General features: G+C 52.1%; 2 long non-coding RNA genes across 3 annotated transcripts in view; one reads left to right on the top strand and one right to left on the bottom strand.

Annotated features, from left to right (window-relative positions):
• LOC109497935 overlaps positions 1 to 17,143 on the top strand; it is a 154,728-nt gene that overhangs the window by 95,146 nt on the left and 42,439 nt on the right. For both annotated transcript variants that reach the window (XR_006595085.1, XR_006595084.1), the window contains 2 exons: positions 64 to 923; positions 1,032 to 2,437. This is a non-coding gene — a long non-coding RNA (uncharacterized LOC109497935). The remainder of the gene's footprint in view (positions 1 to 63; positions 924 to 1,031; positions 2,438 to 17,143) is intronic.
• LOC123384273 lies at positions 14,703 to 15,524 on the bottom strand. The gene is made up of 2 exons (XR_006595086.1): positions 15,449 to 15,524; positions 14,703 to 14,946 (listed from the first exon to the last, which is right to left on the bottom strand). It is a non-coding gene; the product is annotated as an uncharacterized LOC123384273 (long non-coding RNA).

Here is a 17,143-nt window from a genome sequence, read left to right as displayed (position 1 = left end):
GGGGCGGGGGGAACCCCTGATTCCAGTGTCCCAAGGCATGTTCCTCCTCTGTGTCTCTATCAGCTTTGCTGAGCGTCTTCTCGCCGGGGACCCCTGTAGAGCGGAGCTGAATTGGAGGTGAAGCATAATGGAGTAAAGCGAACACGAGGAGGAAATCAAAAGTTCCAGGAGACAAGTTCCACCAAACTGGAGCAGATTGCTTCCAGCAGAAGCAAAAGCAACTCATTTCCGGAGTCAAGAGAGAGGAAAGCAAGTGGAAACTTCCAGCGTTGGGGCCTCCATGAGTGTTCAATGCAAAGTGCCCTGTTCTGTTAGGTGGAGACAGCCGTGTAGCTTCTACCTCATTCTCTCCCACACATATGCCCCACCCTGGCCCTTACCCACCAGAGACAGAACTTCCTGGTGGGGGGAATAGGGTTTCTTGGAATCCTCACTCCCAGAGGAGAGGGTGTAGACCCAGCTGAAGAGAGAAGCTGAGAGGTTATCCAAGCCCAGAGAGGCAAACCCGTGCCTCTAGCGGACAGGCAGGTGCAGCTGGAAGGGAACAAGTTAGTTACAAGGCCACGGTGGCCAACCGCTGTCTGGCCCTGCTTCCCTGCCTGCCTGCCCGCCCCAACACCTGTCCTGAAGTGATACGATTTGTGAAACAAGGCCCCTGCCAATCCTCTGGACAAAGTCAACAACTCGTGTTGACTCTGCTGATTCTAAAAAGTAATGGTTACTGTTATCCAATAATGCAACATAATGGGAAGTTGAGCTTATTTTTAGGCAGAATTCACACGGATTTTAGAGCATCATATGGTCTGAAGGGGACACTTCTCTTACATTTTCCTAGAGTTTAAAGGGAAGTTAGGGGCACGTGGGTAGCTCAGTCCATTAAACATCCAACTCTTGATTTCGGCTCAGCTCATGATCTCCCCTTGGTGAGTTTGAGCCCCGCAAGTTGGGCTTGGTGCTGACAGTGTGGAGCCTGCTTGGGATTCTCTCTTTCTCCCTCTAAATAAATAAACCTTTTTTTTTTTTTTTTAAAGGTAAGTTAAATTCATCAGCAGAGATGGCCAATGTGGGCATTTACCAAGGACTCTGGGGGCAATCCTTCCAAACACGTGGGATTGTTTCAAGGGCAAAGGTAACAGCTCAGCAGAGAAATGGCTTCTGTTTCCTACCTTGAAACCCCACCCAGTGAGCCCAGCCCAAGGATGTGACTAGTGCCTTCCCAACACTAGGAATCTGAGGACAACTGGGTGCGCCCTTGACTCTTATACGTTCAGGCCGACAACATCGGGCAGGTCGCTTTGGCTCTCCAGGCCTCAGTGGCCTAATCTGCAAAAGGGAAATAACCACGCTTTCCGATGCTGTTAGGTGAGCCCATGGATGGCAAATGTGGGGCACTGTAGCATCTGGCGCTACCAGGCGCTTCACATACACTGGGAGCGGCTGCTAAAGCCACTGGGACCATGAAGCCACACTGTGCATGTGCAGCGAGGGCAGCCCAGGGATAGAGGCAGCAAGAAGGGCTTGCGCATTGGCTCCGGGTACCCTGAAGCGACTCCCACCTCTGAGAACCGTTAGTGGGCGTCTACCACCACCGTTGCTTCCCCTTCAGCCTTCCTCAAGCTTCCAGAATTCCCTCCTAGGCTCGCACCCCACCTCCACGCAGCCCACGCTTGGGGGACGGGTGACTCCACCCCCTTGCTCCAAGGGTAGGCCCTGATTGGCTTACAGGGAGCAGCGGTTTCCACGCGAGCCAGTCATTGGTTCGCAGGCGAGCATGTGACCCGGGGGGGGCCAATCAGGGCGCATCTTGTTTTGTCCTGTGCTTGCCTTCTGGGGAAAGAGCCTACGTGCGGAAGGGTGGACCCGCTGGGGTGCGGCTGGCCTCGCAGAGGTGTCGCTGAGCCCGCAGAGCGGAGAAACCGCGAACACTTGCGCACCGGTGGCGTTGTGAAGCTTCTGGATCATCCACCCGGAGGCTTGAGCTTACCGGCGCTTTCTGCGTGCGTGATACCGATCCCCTCCATTGCGCCAGCCAGTTCAAGTGGCCTTTCTCCATGACTCGTAACTGGAAACATCCCGTCGCGCGGAACTTTTATAAGAAGCAATCGTCTGCTTTCATGTCTGCGTTCACGGCTTCTCACCAGCGTGTAGGACACCTCAGGCACTTAATCGTTGCTTGTTGAATCCATCGGACATGACTTACCCCGTGGAACTTGGCGGTCTCTGTGAGAAATGAGGAGACATGTGGTTTGAATCTAAATAAGATGTTGAGACAAGCTGAGACCAAGTCCCAGCGCTAGTCCTACGAGCCGTCAAGGTTGTCATCCTTAATCCTCCTTGAAGTGACCGTATAATGCTGTTGTGAGTGACAACCCCGTATGAACCAGCTGGGCCTCGGGGAAAGATTCACGGAGAGGAGGGGAGGATGTCTCCTTAAAAGGTACGTTGGAATTCTCACTGAAAGAAGGAGACGGGCCTCAAATGAGGTGTCTGTTAGAACACTTTCGGTTCAAATGGGACAGAAAATTGGTTGCCAGATGGCTTAAGCGAAAAGAGAGAGAGGGTGAGGGAATTTATTGATTCGTGTGAAAGAAAAATCCGGGGCAGACTGATCCTCGGGAATGTGAATGTGAGCAGGACCCTAGCTTCTGCCCATCACTGAGCTCTGCTTTTCCTCCGTGTTGGGTTCTGTCTCCTGCTCTGCCCGGGAGCAAGAGGTGACAGCAACTGCCAACAGTACTCCTCATGGGCTCACAGTAAGTGGGAAAGAGTGGGGGCGGGTCTCGTATCTCATTGGCCCAAGTGTCTGTCCCGGAAGTAGTGGGCATGGCGGGAGGGGGGGGGTCTCCTACCTCATTGGCCCAAGTGCCTGACCCGGAAGTAGTGGGCATGGCTAGGAGGTGTCATGCTTTGATTAGCTTAGGCTTCGGTTGCATGTTTCGGCGCTTTGGTGGCGGCCCATTGCCCATCCCCGAGACTAGGGCACTATTGCCGGAAGGGCCAGGGATGCTGAGAACAAAAACAAGAGCTGTGGGCTGCACACAGCGATGGATAGGAAAAGTGGAAACAAAGAGGTGTGCACATTCTTCCAGCTCACGCTGTGAAAGGCCTGCCCCTCATCAGACCCTGTGCTGGGACTACAGGGATACATGAGAGACAGGGCCTGGCTTTTTTTTTTTTTTTTTTTTTTTTTTTTTTTTGAGAGAGAGAGAGAGCATGAGTGGGGGGGAGAGAAAGGAAGACAGAATCCACAGCAGGCTCCAGGCTCCAAGCTGTCAGCACAGAACCCAACTCGGGGCTGGAACTCACAAACCATGAGATCATGACCTGAGCCGAAGTACGATGCTTAACCGATTGAGCCACCCAGGTGCCCCGCAGGGCCTGGCTTGGAGGAGCTCACAGCCCAGAGAACTTGTCGGAGTTTTATGCCCATGTGGCTTAGGATAAGGATGAGGCGTAGAGTGGGCAGGACCTCTGGGGTTCCGCAGCCCCATACCCCTTATATTTCCATTCAGTGTGAGAACCCCAGGTCCCATCCAGAAGATAGAGGGGATGTAGGCCTGCCTAGAGAGCCCTGGAGGGACCCAAGGTGGATTGAATCTGTGTCTCTGTTTGAGGAGGAAATGTGGCTTCAAGGATAGGGAGAAGCTTAGCATTTAAGAGAAAATAGTTCCGGGGCACCTGGGTGGCTCAGTCGGTTAAGTGTCTGACTTTGGCTCGGGTTGTGATCTCCTGGTTTGTGAATTTGAGCCCTGCATATGCTGTCACACTGACAGTGCAGAGCCTGCTTGGGAATCTCTCTCTGTCCGTCTCTCTCTCCCAAAATAAATGCATAAACTTAAAAACGGGAGAAAACAATTTCTCTAGGCGGTGCCTTTTTTTTTTTTTTTAAAGGCAGAGCTTGTCCCTTATGCTTCTGGGCAACCCTAGAGCCTGCGTGAAGCCTGGCACATAGCAGGCATGCTGTCGGGGTGAACAAAGAATTTCTCGTAGCTCTCCCCTCTCTCCCCACTTCTTTAGACTTGGCCTCAGGGGGTGAATGTTGCCTTATGATTAATTCTGACCACTTTACAGTGTGAAGCCCAGTGCCTGGCACATAGTAGGTGCTCAGCTGTTTGGTTTCCTGTCACCTCCATAAATGCATGGTGCATCATCAGGCCTCAGAAAAAGAAGGGTCTCTATCCTTGTAAACCTTGCTACGGAGTCAGGGCTGACTGATTCTTAAACATGCAGAAAAAGAGACTTATATAATAGACTTAATGATAACGATCACCACTTGAGCACATGTTAGACTCTGTGTCCCAGGAACTTGACAAGTTCTTTCAAATCCTCCACTAACCCTTCAATATGGGCACTATCCCCTTTTCCTAGATGTGGCCCCTGAGATGTGGAAATGGTGGGTAATTAGGTCATTCCTTTAGAGCAAACCATGGCCCATGGGTCAACGCTCACCCACCACCTGTTTCTGTAAATAAAGTTTTATTGGCACATGACCTCAGCCATTCATTTACATAATGTCTTCAGCTGCTCTCGCACTACAACAGCAAGTTGAGTAGTTGCGACAGGGACCATATGGCCCACAAAGTCTAAAATATTTACTATCTGGCCCTTTACTGAAAAAGTTTGCCTGGTTTAGAGAAAACGTTCGAATACTTTATTTTTGCTAGGCCGGAAGTCCGATCAGGAAAGGCTTGGTAAGGAAATGAGACTTGCTGGGCTGGCAGAGGACCACCACTGCAGGGGGTTGAAAGGGGAGGGACAGGACTGCCTTCGTGTTTCGTGTTTCGGGGCCGCCCCGTCTGGCTGCTGAGCGAACTGTCAGTAACAAACCAGAGTGCGGGCAGCGAAACCTGTTAGGAGTCTGTTGAGATAATCCAGGCAAGAGGAGGCTGGGTGAGAGCTTTAGGAGGGAGAATCACCAGGAGTTGGTAACTAATTTTCTGCGGGTGGCGAGACGGAGAAAGGAGGAATCAGGGAAATACCATAATTTGGTGGGGGGATCAGAGGCGTCATTCACTGAGTGAGGGGGAGGGGGAGGGGGGGGAGGGGGAGCCAGAGCTGGGAGTTCAGTTTAGGAGGTGTGGAGTTTGAGACTCCTGTTGGATGTCTCAGCCAAGATGTCCAGCTGGAGGTTGGTATTATGGGTCTGGAGCTCAGAGGGAGGGACAGGTGCGCCCCAGAAGGTGGTGGTTTCCCAGCCTCCAGTGTACAATCCGCAGCATGAAGAGTGAGGCCAACAGCCGGGTGTGGTTCAGACCCGGGGCTGAGTTCTTGAAAGCCCACATTCTTGCAGCTCCAGCACGGGGCTTCTCCTCATGTCCTCCCGAGGCCATTTCTTGAGCCTCAGGAGCAGCCGCAGCCAGTGAGGCGAGTCCGGGACCCCGCAAATCCCAGCCCAGCCTCCAAACGGCCAGGACCTCCTCCAGGCCTCAGAAGCTGGGAAAGAACGTTCTCCCTAGAGCCAGAGATCCCAGGGGCGCCAGAGGCTGTCCCTCTTCCTGAGAAGTGGACACCTGGCACACAGACAAGGCCTTTGCTGGTGCCTCACGCCCCCAGCTGTGTTTCTGCCCCCAAGCGTGGCTCTGGGGAGCTGGGCCGTACATCCTCCACCTTCCCCTGCACTCGTGGGGCCATTTTTCTGAGCCTTCTGTGGGCTCAGGTGAGTACTTGCCTGGCGGAGAGAGCTGGAACGCACCCCAGCTGGCCCTCAGGTACCATTTTGAGTGTATAGAGCATCCAGAAGGCGCGCCTTATATGGGCCTGGGAGCGGATGGCACGTGGGAGGCATCCTGCGTGCTGGAAATGCTGTGCACCTTAAAGAAGGCTGAGGAAGTCTTTTTCCTCTAAAGATACGACTAGTGCCTCGGATTTATTTTTGCCTTGAAAGATTTCAAGGCTGCCTGAAACCCTGAGAGGGCTGGAGGGAAGCAGGGCTCTCCAAGCGGCTGGGTGTGCCAGCAGAGGCGCTCAGGAATCCCTCCATCTGGGAAGACGCTGGTTCTCCCCGGTCAACGCCCCGGCTGACTTCTGCTCTAGTCGGCCTTTGGAGTTTTGTCTGCCTCTTCCCCCTTCTAGACGGGACTGTCGCCCCCCGTGTGCCACAGACCAGTGTGGGGAAGGGTGGCCCTCTTTCCGTGACTGGTAGTCTCTGCCCCCTGGCCGCCTCCTCACGTCTCAGTCACTAGCCACTAATGGTCGCTTTACAAATCACAGTTTTAGGGGCAAGTGATAAATTCAAGTCCAGCCGCCATAAGCCCCAAAGGGAGTTCACTGGCTGGGGTCACTGAAGATTTCAGGAGGGGCGTTTACTTTCAGGTAAATAGGGATCCAGGTGCTCAAATGATGCCATCTGAACTGCCTGCCTCGGAGCTCTGCCACCCTCCGTGCTGGCTTTATTCTCAGGCAGGCTGGTCCCACGCTGTGGCAAGATGGCCATCAGCTCCAGGCTTACACCTACAGGAGCTCGGCAGAGGAACAGCACCACTTTCTGGATCAACACGTGGTAAGGGTCCTGGAATTCAACGTCCAGGGCCGCCCAGCTGGAGTCTTAGGCCATTCCTAGCCATCACGGGGTGGGGGTGGGGCCAGGACAATGCTGTGTTCTCACTGGCCGGGTTTGGGTCACGTGTTCAGCTCCTGGAGGAGGGGGTGGGGTGGGCTCCAATCCAACCTCCAGGGACTGAGTGTGGCTGAGTGGAGGTTCTGTGCCCTGAAGGGGCAGTACAGGGGACAGAGGGAAGTAATGGATGACTATTATGCTTGGTCCCTGAGCACGGTGATGTGGAAAGGTGGTCTGTGAGCCAGACTGGCCCTCGAGACGGAAGGAAGTTCTAATGGTGGAATGTTGTATATGAGGCAGCTGTCTACACAGGGTTAAGCCAGGCGTTGGAGTCCAGTATGGTGTGTTGGGGGTGGGGGGTGGTGAGAGGGCTGGGTGTAGGTGTGAAGGGAGCCAGCACCTGGGATGGGGATGGGGGATAGAAGCTCCAGAATGGGGTGGAGGATGTGCCTCCAACTTTCTCCCTCTTGCCCTCTCTACTCTCACCTTCCTTTCTTTTTTCTTCCCTCCCTCCTCAAATATTTGAGTACCTGTTCTGTGCCAGGCACACATTCAGCGCTAGGGGACACACAGATGAACAAGAGGGAAGTGTTTCCTAGCTATTAGGGCTTACAGTCTCCTTCGGGAATAAGAACTAATAGATAAATGAGATCATTTTCAAGAGATGAGCCAGAGAGTGTGACTGAAGTGTGGGCAGCTGCTTTCACCAGAGTGGTCAAGGAGGGCTTCTTGGAGGAGGGGACATTTAGGCAGAGACCAAATGATGAGAGGGAGCTGACCCTGGGAAGGATAGGGGTGGGAGAGGAAGGGACAGCGAGCATGGTGGCCTTGAGGTGGCAAAAAGCCCTGGTACTTGAAAAATAGGCAACAGCCCATGTGGGTGGAGCCTGAGGATGGAGAAAGCGCTGGAGGTCAGAGTAGGGCTAGGCAGGAGCAGAAGGCCAGGGGAGATGTATTGGAAGGGAATTGAGCACTGCTGCCTCCTGGTCTAGGTGGGAGGATGATGGAGCCGTGTTGTGGCTCGGACCCAGCCTCCTAGGAGAAGAAAGAGAAGCAGGAAGGATCATTGTCCTTCAGCACCAGTTCTGTACCAGCTGCCATCTATCCATGGCCCTGAACCTTCAGAAACATCCTGTGAAAGGTGTGCTCCCATTTTGCAGATGAGGAAAATGAGGCTCAGTGAGGCGAGTGGCCCCAGGCCTCTTGCCATACTTTGTGAAGCTATAATTTGAACTTGGGTCTTTTCACCTCCCAGACTCTGCCTCCTACATGGATCTGCCTCTCGCCACGCACATTCAAATGCGGCAGCAGTCCAAAGTGATTTATCGCTTTTCTTTCCTTCCCGCCGCCTCTCGTTTCCTTTCTTAATTTCCACATCTCTGAGCTGAAACAGGCTGGTATTTAAATTTGCCAGTAGCAGAGTAGCAGATGGGGGTGGGGGCAGCGTTGGCCCCTCAGAGCACAAGGGATGGGAGGCTGAGCCCCACCTGGCCGCCGAGCAACAACCCTCCCCCCCCCCCCCCCGCCGGCCAGATGCTCCCCACAGCGCGTGCCAACGCCCCCCTTGCCCAGCTCCTGAAATGGTTTTGGAGTAAGAAAGAAGATCTGCTTCTCCTAGCACGTAAATGTCACTTTACTTCAAGCCTTCCTTTTTTATCAGCGCACTTGGAAAGTGCCTGCTATCTCCAAAGGAACGGTTTTGGTTTCATCTTCCAAATGCCACCACAGTTGGTGCCGGCACAGAGCTTAATAGCAGATTATTTTTACAGCTTGTACTCTTCCCCGTCTTTGAATCCTGATACCATCTTAGCCAGACACGTGAGAGAGGAAGTGGAAGGTTGCCATCATCAACAACCCATATGTCCTGCATTATGGGGACTTTCAGGGACCTTCCTTGGAATCCCTAATTCTGGGATGAGACACAGGGCCCCTGACACAGGTTCAGGCTTCAGAAATTTACTGCAGAAGAAAGAGTTCCTGTTTCACCTAGACCTTTTGTCGTGCCCGTCTTGATTTTTCCTGTGCAGTCACTTCTGGAAATGGGACCTCAATTCTCTTTGGGCATGACTGCTGCCTCTACCCTTAGTTCATGCATTTTGGGTAGGGGTGAATTCCACCTGTTGCCCCCTACCCCACCACCATTTTTAGAGGTGGTCACATGATTGAGGCTTGGCCAGTGAATGTGTTTTTCTCCCTGATCTACCTTGGTGACTCAGACACAAACAGGAAACTCATGCCAGACCAGCAAGATTTGGTTTGGGGACTTATATGGGAACTACTGGCAAAGAGAAGTTGTCCCGCTAGGAACTGGCTGAATGGGTGAGATGGAGACTGGAAGCTGCTGGCAGCCAGAGTGCTGGGAGAAAGCGTCTTTGATAGTGAGGACAGCACAGAAAAGAAGAGCTAGAACTTGGGTGACAGGGAGGGAAAGATGGAGTTCTAATGAGATCACTTGAACATCTGGATCCAGCCATTCCTGAAGCTAATTAAGTTTGGAGTCGATAGGTATATGCATTCATAAATTCAGTTTGGTGGCAAGAGTACTGACTAATAGCTATCGGTGTGATCCTGGCCGCATAAAGCAACTTGGTCTCTGAGTTTCCCCACCCTCACACGTTACTGCAAAGATACGGCTCATAGCAAGAAGGAAGAAAGATAGGGGCAAGGCATAGACCCCACTTCTCACCTACATGGACACATGGGGCATCTATTGAGGGCTCAGCTGCTCTCTGGGGATCCCCAAGAAGGATGTTCAAAGTATAAAGGGCAGGGCTACTTGCTGGGACAAGACTGGCAATCGGAGAGGAAATGCAGGGTCACAGACTGAAGGCCTGCCCTGGCCCCCTTCTTGCTTTAACACAAGGGCCTCGGTCCTCCAGGTTGCAGTCAGCCAGGGGCTCTCACGAGTACTTTTGCCGTGCTTATTCACTCCCAGAATTGCACTTAGACTCAGCAAATAGTTACCAGGGAGCATGCCAAGTCCCGGGGATTGAAAGACTTGGGTTTGGATTCTTGCATTCTTGTCTCCCTTAGTAACCACATGCTGTCGAGCAGGGTCCCTAAACCTCCCAGGGCTTCCTGCTCCTTGTCTGTAGATCAGGAATAACCGCATGACCTGCTTCAGAGGGTGGTTAGGAGGACTTCGTGTTTGGCCCTGGGTCTGGCACATAGTGAGCCACTGCTAAGCATGTGCCAAGGTTACCGTTCCAGAGACGATGATATCCTAGTCCCTGTGTGTGTGTGTGGGGGGGAGGTGTGTGTGTGTGTGTGTGTGTGGTGGGGTGGGGGATGATGAAAGTGGCTCAGGTTTTAGAGAGTTATATAAATGGATTATATCTATGTTGTGTAGTTGATGATAAGACGGACACAAGCCACTTGTACAGGCAGCTCTGGGAGCCCAGAAGGAGAGCGACCTGACAGTAGGTGGGATTCGGAGAAGGCTTCTTGGAGGAGGTGACCACTGAGCTGGGACTTGAGGATTGAATAGGAGTTGGCCCAGAGAATAGCAGGGGCAGATGCTTAGGGGCATAATATGAGCGGGAAGTTGTGCCCAATTTGAGTAACTAGACAGTGGGATGTGATGGAACCAGAGAGTCAGAGGGTAAGAAGAAAGTGGAAAGACGATAGCAAGAATTCGGGGCAGATCCTGGGAGCAGCAGGGAGCCTTGGAGAGCTTACTAACGAGGGAGCGGAATGGTCAGATTTGAGTTTTAGGTGTTTCCCCCATCTGCTGTGAAGGGAGATTAGAGGGACAAGTGTCCTTAGAGGGGGAAAGTTGTTGGGGGCATCTAGATGAAGCTAATGTGGTCCACAGACAGAGGGGATGGTCTGGAGGGAGGGGCAGGGCCAAGACAGGTGAGAGGGACAGAACTCAGCTGGAAGAAACACTGAATACAGCCAGTTTCCATCTGATCCTCGGTTCCCTTGACTGTGATTTGAAAACACATCACGTGTGCCTTATAGAATGATGGGTTGTTTACCGAGATCTCTAAATGCTGACGTCATCTCTGCCCAAGTGAACCTCATATTTTTTCAGCCCATCTGCCATAGCTGGGTATATTTTGCCTTGATCAACCATTGTCGTCTTTTTAATTTTTTTCCATCCCAAATACCGATCCGGACTCGTAGCTGTAGGTCAGATTCTTGAAGCTCTTTATACGCTGTAGCCCTGGACCACTTGCCAAATACTCGCCTGTGCGTTATCCCACTTTGTTTTCACAGACACCCCACATAGTAACTGGGATGGAGATCCTGGTGTCCGTTTCAGACATAAAAGAACAGAGGAGCTGGGAACTTAACTAACTGGCCTAAGTACCTGTTAGGGCTACCAGATTTTTATTTCTGTTTTATGGGTATGTATTTGTTTTCTGTGCTAATACTTAAGCGTGAAATTGCATTTTAATTTTTTAAATGGTGTTATTTATTTTTGAGAGAGACAGAGCATGAGAGGGGAGGGGCAGAGAGAGAGGGAGACAAAATAGGACGCAGGCTCCAGGCTCTAAGCTGTCAGTGCAGAGCCTGATACAGGGCTTGAACCCACGAACCGTAGGATCATGACCTGAGCCGAAGTCAGACGCTCAACCGAATGAGTCTCCCAGGCGCCCCTGAAATACATTTTAAGAGATGTTTGACATACAAGGATGCCCCTCTTTTGCCACAGGTGGTAGGTGGCACGGACTGGCGTTAGCGTCCATTTCTGATTCTGTCCTTCTGTTTCCCATACGCAGAGGCAAGAAAGCGCCCGATTCCATTTCCCAGAGTCCCTTGCTGCTGGTGTTCTAGATGTTACTTAGGCCTGGCCAGTCAGTTGCCTTCAGGCAGTTTGCTCTGTTTTAATATTAAGCTTCTGTGACGTTAGCACATGTTCGTGGCTGTTTGTTGGACAGACTACAGGAGACGTGTGCAGCCTCATGGCATAAGATACTTGTTTCGGAAGTCCGTCGGCACATTATGTGCATATGCAGACAGGTTTTCATTGACCAGCGACCAGAAACTCTGGAGCAACCGAATTATACACAGCGCAAGAGGCTGATCCCTAGCTGTATCACGTAGAACTGGGTTGGCCGCACACAGCAAGAACCTGACCAACAATGGCTTAAACCAGTAGATGTATGGTGGGCAGGGAGCGCCGGGGGGGGGGGGGATTTGTTCTTTCACACCAGACGCCCAGAGGTAGGGAGTTGCTGGCATGGATTTAGCTGCTCAGAAGTGACATCTTGAACCTGAGCTCGCTCTTTTTTTATGTCTTTCTACTTTGCTTTCCTTCACATTTTGACTGCTCTTGTCCCATGGTCACGAGAGGGCTCCTGTAGACAAGAGGTCATTCAGCTTTCCGGCAGCTGCCGACAGACACACACGGGGCTTCACCTGTTTGTAGACAGAAGCTTTGTTTGGTTGCTTCCTCTGCTCTGGGTTTGGCCAGGATGGCACCAAGCTTCCACCTGCCGTTCGCACCGAATGCCAACAGCAGCCGACATCAGCGGTCCGCTCCGGGAGCAGCCTGAGCCACACAGGTCGCTCGCTGTAGTGACTAAGGCAGGCACCGAGTGCAGAATTTTGTCGTCGTCTCAGTTGTAAAAGCCACACAAAGTGACGAAAATTCACCAGCCTCAAAATGTGGTTGATCAGCCTGGCTCAGTTCTGGAGTCTGACCCTCACTGCTCCCTCCCTCGCTCTGACGAATCTGTGCAGCGGGTATCTTCTGCGCAGATCTGACAGTCACCACTGGGTGGCCCCTGTCTGTGCCTGTCACGGGATCTGGGAGAGCTGGGGGACCTCTAACTACAGGATTTATATCCTATGGTCCGAATCTCAGGGGGCTGTGGTGAGCATTTGGTAGTAGGATAGTCAGCCTCATCCCTTGGCCCAGTGCCTGACCCTAAATGAATTTTCCTATTCACTGTTGGAGGAGGAGTCGAGTGTTCAGCTAGAAGATCGCTTAGATTCAGGTAATCGCCGTTTACAAGGAATATTTACATACGTCATCTTATTTAATCTAGCCCAGTGGGTATCGGCACCCCTGTTTTACAGATGCATTAACCAGGGCTCAGGAGGGCTGAGCGTCTCGCCCAAGGTCACATAGATCAGGTCAAGTGCAAAATGTCGGGGGCTGCCAAAAAGCTGAGGAATCGAGATAAATTACGTTGGGGTGCAATACTTTAAAAATCGAAATCTATACAAAAAGGATCCATGGCAAATATCCACAAGGCAAAATATTAAACGTTTTTTTAAATGTTTTCATTTATTTTTGAGAGAGAGAAAGAGAGAGTAAGCAGGGGAGGGGCCGAGAGAGGCAGGGACAGAGGATCCAAAGCAGGCTCCAGGGTGACAACAGAGAACCCGATACGGGGCTCGAACTCACGAACTGTGAGATCATGACCTGAGCTGAAGTCGGATGCTCAACTATCTGAACTACCTCAGAATATCAAACTTTTAAACAAAGACAGGATCAGCCTGACTGATGTTTTCTTTGGCTCAGGCTCCAGTAGGGCTTGGCACAGCTGGGGCTGACCCCGTGCTGGCTGCCGGTGGCCGAGGTGGCCCCCACAGCCTCGGCCGTGCATCCTACTTCACGAGATGCACACGGAAGCTGTGGCCTGGGGTGTCTTTGACTCCTGCTGGCGTCCAGCACTAGAAGTAACAGCCCCACTCTGTCACATACGGTGACAGTTGGGGGGGATGGCCCTCAAAAATGTTGGGGCGCTGTTTCAGTTCTAAAAAGAGGACTGGATGTGAAATACACAAAAATGGCAGATTCTACTACAAGGGGACAGTACCTAACACACAGGACCGTCGCTGCAGTGGTGGGAGATCGGGCTTGGGGCAGAGCCAGACTTTGGCCGGACGTCCTTCCTGATGTCTGCAGGTCGGTGCAGGTGTCGGGGGGACAGCTGGTGCCCGGGTCCTTGCCCAGCCCTGATTCTCCAGAGTCCCATCCTTCTGCTCAAGGCTGCTCAACCTCGTTCCTCCTACAAGGCAGTCTTGCAGAACGCTTAGGCCACTTAGTTATCACCCTAATCTCTTGTGATCAAACCTGTCTATTTTTACACTACTAGTGACCGGGTTGTGCCTCCATCCCGCCCCTCGGTGAGGAGTTCTGGGGGAGGAAAACAGCAGGATGAACAAATCCCTGATTTCCCGGGGAAGGAGCCCAGCAAGGCGTAATGAAGGGCTCGGGTAGACCACCAGCAGTACTGAGAAAGCCTCTTTACGCCATACGGCAAGAACAGAAGCAAGTTTCTCCTAGAATGTTGCTTCTCGGAGGGTCACCTCTCCTATGATGGCAGGTCAGGTGCTCAGGAGGCAGGGCCAGGGTGGCAAGGGTCAGTGGAAAGGTGGCATATCCGCGGTCGTCTGCAGGAGCCAGGGAGTGGCCGGGCAGAGTCATTGTCCCTACCACCCCCTGTTGTTTTGCACTCATCTGCTTTCTTCCTTTTTTTTTTTTTTTAAGTTTATTTACTTATTTTGGGAGCAAGAGAGCATGGGTTGGGGAGGGCCAGAGAGAGAGGGAGAGAGAATCCCAGGCAGGCTCCACATGGCCAGCGCAGAGCCTGATATGGGGCTTGCACCCGTGAACCGTGCGATCATGACCTGAGCGAAGTCGAGAGCCGGGTGCTTAACACACTGAGTCACCAGGGGCCCCTCCACCCTGTCTGGTTTCCTCATGTCTGTCGCCTGCCTTGCTGTCGCGGAATTAACGTCTGGCTTCTCCCGCGCTGAGACTAAGCACTTGGCGTCCTAGTGTCAGAGTATCTGGACACACGACAGCAGAGGAGTTCCAGTAGCTCTCCCATCCTCCAGATCAGCCTTTAGATTACTGTTCAGCAAATACTCGCTTTCTTCCTACGCCCTTCAGCCTCTGCTCAAGAAACATATGCCCTGTCCCACTGAGGTTGCCCTTGACCTTGTGATTTGTTTTGATCAATAGAATGAGGGTAAAAGTGCCAGTGTGCCAGTTTTGAGCCTAGACCATAAGGAGGATCTCACACTTCCACCTGCCTTTCTGGTAGCTCCAGATTTTACCCACGAGAATAATAAACTCCTGGGTAGGCGCTGTCTTTCCATCAGAATAAACACATGTAGCGAAAACCCGACTCAGCTTTCCCACATAACCTTTGAGATGATGATAAATTCCCATGTATACTGCTGAGTTCTGGCATGGTTTGTTATGCGGCAAGAGCTGACGGATACAGAGCTGAGGGCTTTCTGAGGTTCGAGAAAACTGATAGCAGTGAGCATCAGTGGCGCTGACTTGGGGCCAGATCAACCTCGGTTTGACCCTGGTAGGCTCTTGTACTTATCTCCTGTGAGCTGAGGCATGCTGCTGCACCCCGGCCTTTGAGGAATGTCCTTGTGCGATAAATATGGATGGTCACCTCTACCGCGAAGGGCTGTTGCGAGAATAACACAGATTGTATCTGAAGAACTGGAAACATAGTAGGTCCCCCGTGCCTTGCTGTCATTCCCACTCCCCTTCCTTTCCAGGTGTTGCCAAACTGTTAGGTTTCGAGAATGGCTTTGTGAGCCCCTGTGTCACCAGAAGCCACTTGATAGAAGCTTTAGAGGTAAAGATCCAGGCCCTGGAGTGATGCTGGCTCGCTCCAGTTCTGGCTGCACACCTTACTAGCCGGGTGACTTGGGGTAAGCTACCTAATCTCCCGGCATCTCAGAAGTTAAATGGGTTGAACGGCATTTCCTAGCTCCGGGCTGCAGGAAAGGAAGGGTTCTCTGAGACAGGAGCGGGTCAGGAGGACAGGAAGGTGGCACCCCGTAATAGCAACCTGCGGGCACGGCCGCTGTTGTTCATGATGCAGGACTTCAGCATTCCTGTCCCACCTCCTCACCCTTCCTCTCTGCCAGCGTTGCTCTAAGTAGGACCCGTGGACCACCTACCGTAAAATCACCTGGCCGATCGAAGGTGGTACTCGTTAGAATTCAGACTCCCGGGCCCCGTCTCTGACCCGTAGAATCAGACTCTCTGTGGACGGAACCTGAGGACGGAACCTCTCTGGGTCCTGGAACCTGCATTTCAACTGTCTCCCCACCACTGACCCGGGCTCCTCCCTGGTGGTGATCTCATGACTTTGGCTGAGTGGCACAGAGTCCATTTGAGATTCAAGTTTGAGGTGCTGTCTTCGAGGCAAATCAGAACCACCCACTGTAGCCTTTTGGTTTTTGTCGACAGAAAGTGGGTGGAGAAGTTGCACTTCTCTGGGTGCCTGTGTGGTGTTGGCCGTGTACCCCAACCTGGGAGGTTTAGAGAAGTGGCCAGGTTTCCGGGGTGGGCCTTGAGGGCCCCGGGGCGGTTCGCCCCAGAATCAGCAGTGGTCCAGGTGCCTGCTGGGTTTTGTATGCCCCAAAAGCTAAGAAAAGTTTTTACCTTTTTAACACTGTTGGAAAAAGTCAAACTGTGCGGTTGATTTCAGTGATAGGGAACACTAACTTGGGAACCCCAGTTAAGCAAAATATTCTCATCCACATTCCATTCTTCTCATTAGTAGACTTGTATTCTTATTATTTTTAATATTTTATTTTATTTTATTTTATTTTATTTTATTTTATTTTATTTTATTTTATTTTGAGAGAGAGAGAGAGAGAGAGAGAGAGAGAGAATCCCAAGCAGGCTCTGTGCTGTCAGCACAGAGTCTGACGCAGGGCTCGATCTCACAACCCTGGGATCTTGACCTGAGCCGAAGTCAAGAGTCAGACACTCCAACCGGCTGAGCCACCCAGGTGCCCCAAACTTGTATTATTCTTTGAAACTGCACTTAGTTACTGTGTTTTGAATTTCATCAATAAAAAATGTGTGGAGATTTTTTAAAAATCTTGTTAATAGCATACATATATTCAGTTCTGCCTCTTGACCCATAATCCAAAATCTTGATTCTCTGGCCCTGGGTAAAAAAAAGTGTGGTATTTCTGGTCTGCCCTCTGGAGAGCTGTCTCGCTAACCCCTTGGCTCCCTCTCCTGCGGGAGAGGCCACGAACGAACTGGTTGCAGATCTCAGAATCAAAACTGCCTGCTGGCCCCAACAGGATTCTTGGTTCCACTCTTTCCTTAATATCTGTAGCAGTTCTGGGGCGCCTGGGTGGCTCAGTCGGTTAAGCGTCTGACTCTTGATTTCAGCTCAGGTCATGATCTCCCCATTGGTGAGTTCAAGCCCTGCGTCGGGCTCTGTGCTGACAGTGCGGAGCTGCTTGGGATTCTCTCTCTCTCTCTCTCTCTCTCTCTCTCTCTCTCTCTCTCTCTCTCCCCCTCTCCTCCCTTCCTCCCCCTCCATCCTCTCTGCCCCTCCCCTGTTCTTGCTCTCTCTCTCTCTCAAAATAAATAAATAAACTTAAAAATATACAACTGGAGGGGTTTTACACTCACAACTGTCAAAAGAAGATGAGAAGTGTTGTTCAGAAAATGCGCTGTCTGATGCTGGGCTGGTGCAGCCTTGGAGAGTTGCCCCTCTGCCGGCCCCCACCCCAGCCCTGCCGCCCCAGATCCAGGTCCCCCCCCGGAGTGTCCTCCCGACTCAGCCTGTGTTGTGGGCTTCTTCCCACTCGCCTCCCCCCTCTCCTGGAGGCTGGAGTGCCCATGGC

The sequence above is a fragment of the Felis catus genome, chromosome A3 (assembly GCF_018350175.1).
Source record: "Felis catus isolate Fca126 chromosome A3, F.catus_Fca126_mat1.0, whole genome shotgun sequence".
Classification (NCBI taxonomy): Eukaryota; Metazoa; Chordata; class Mammalia; order Carnivora; family Felidae; genus Felis; species Felis catus.
The sequence above is the reverse complement of the archived record's forward strand: the minus strand, read 5'-3'. Positions and strand labels throughout refer to the sequence as shown.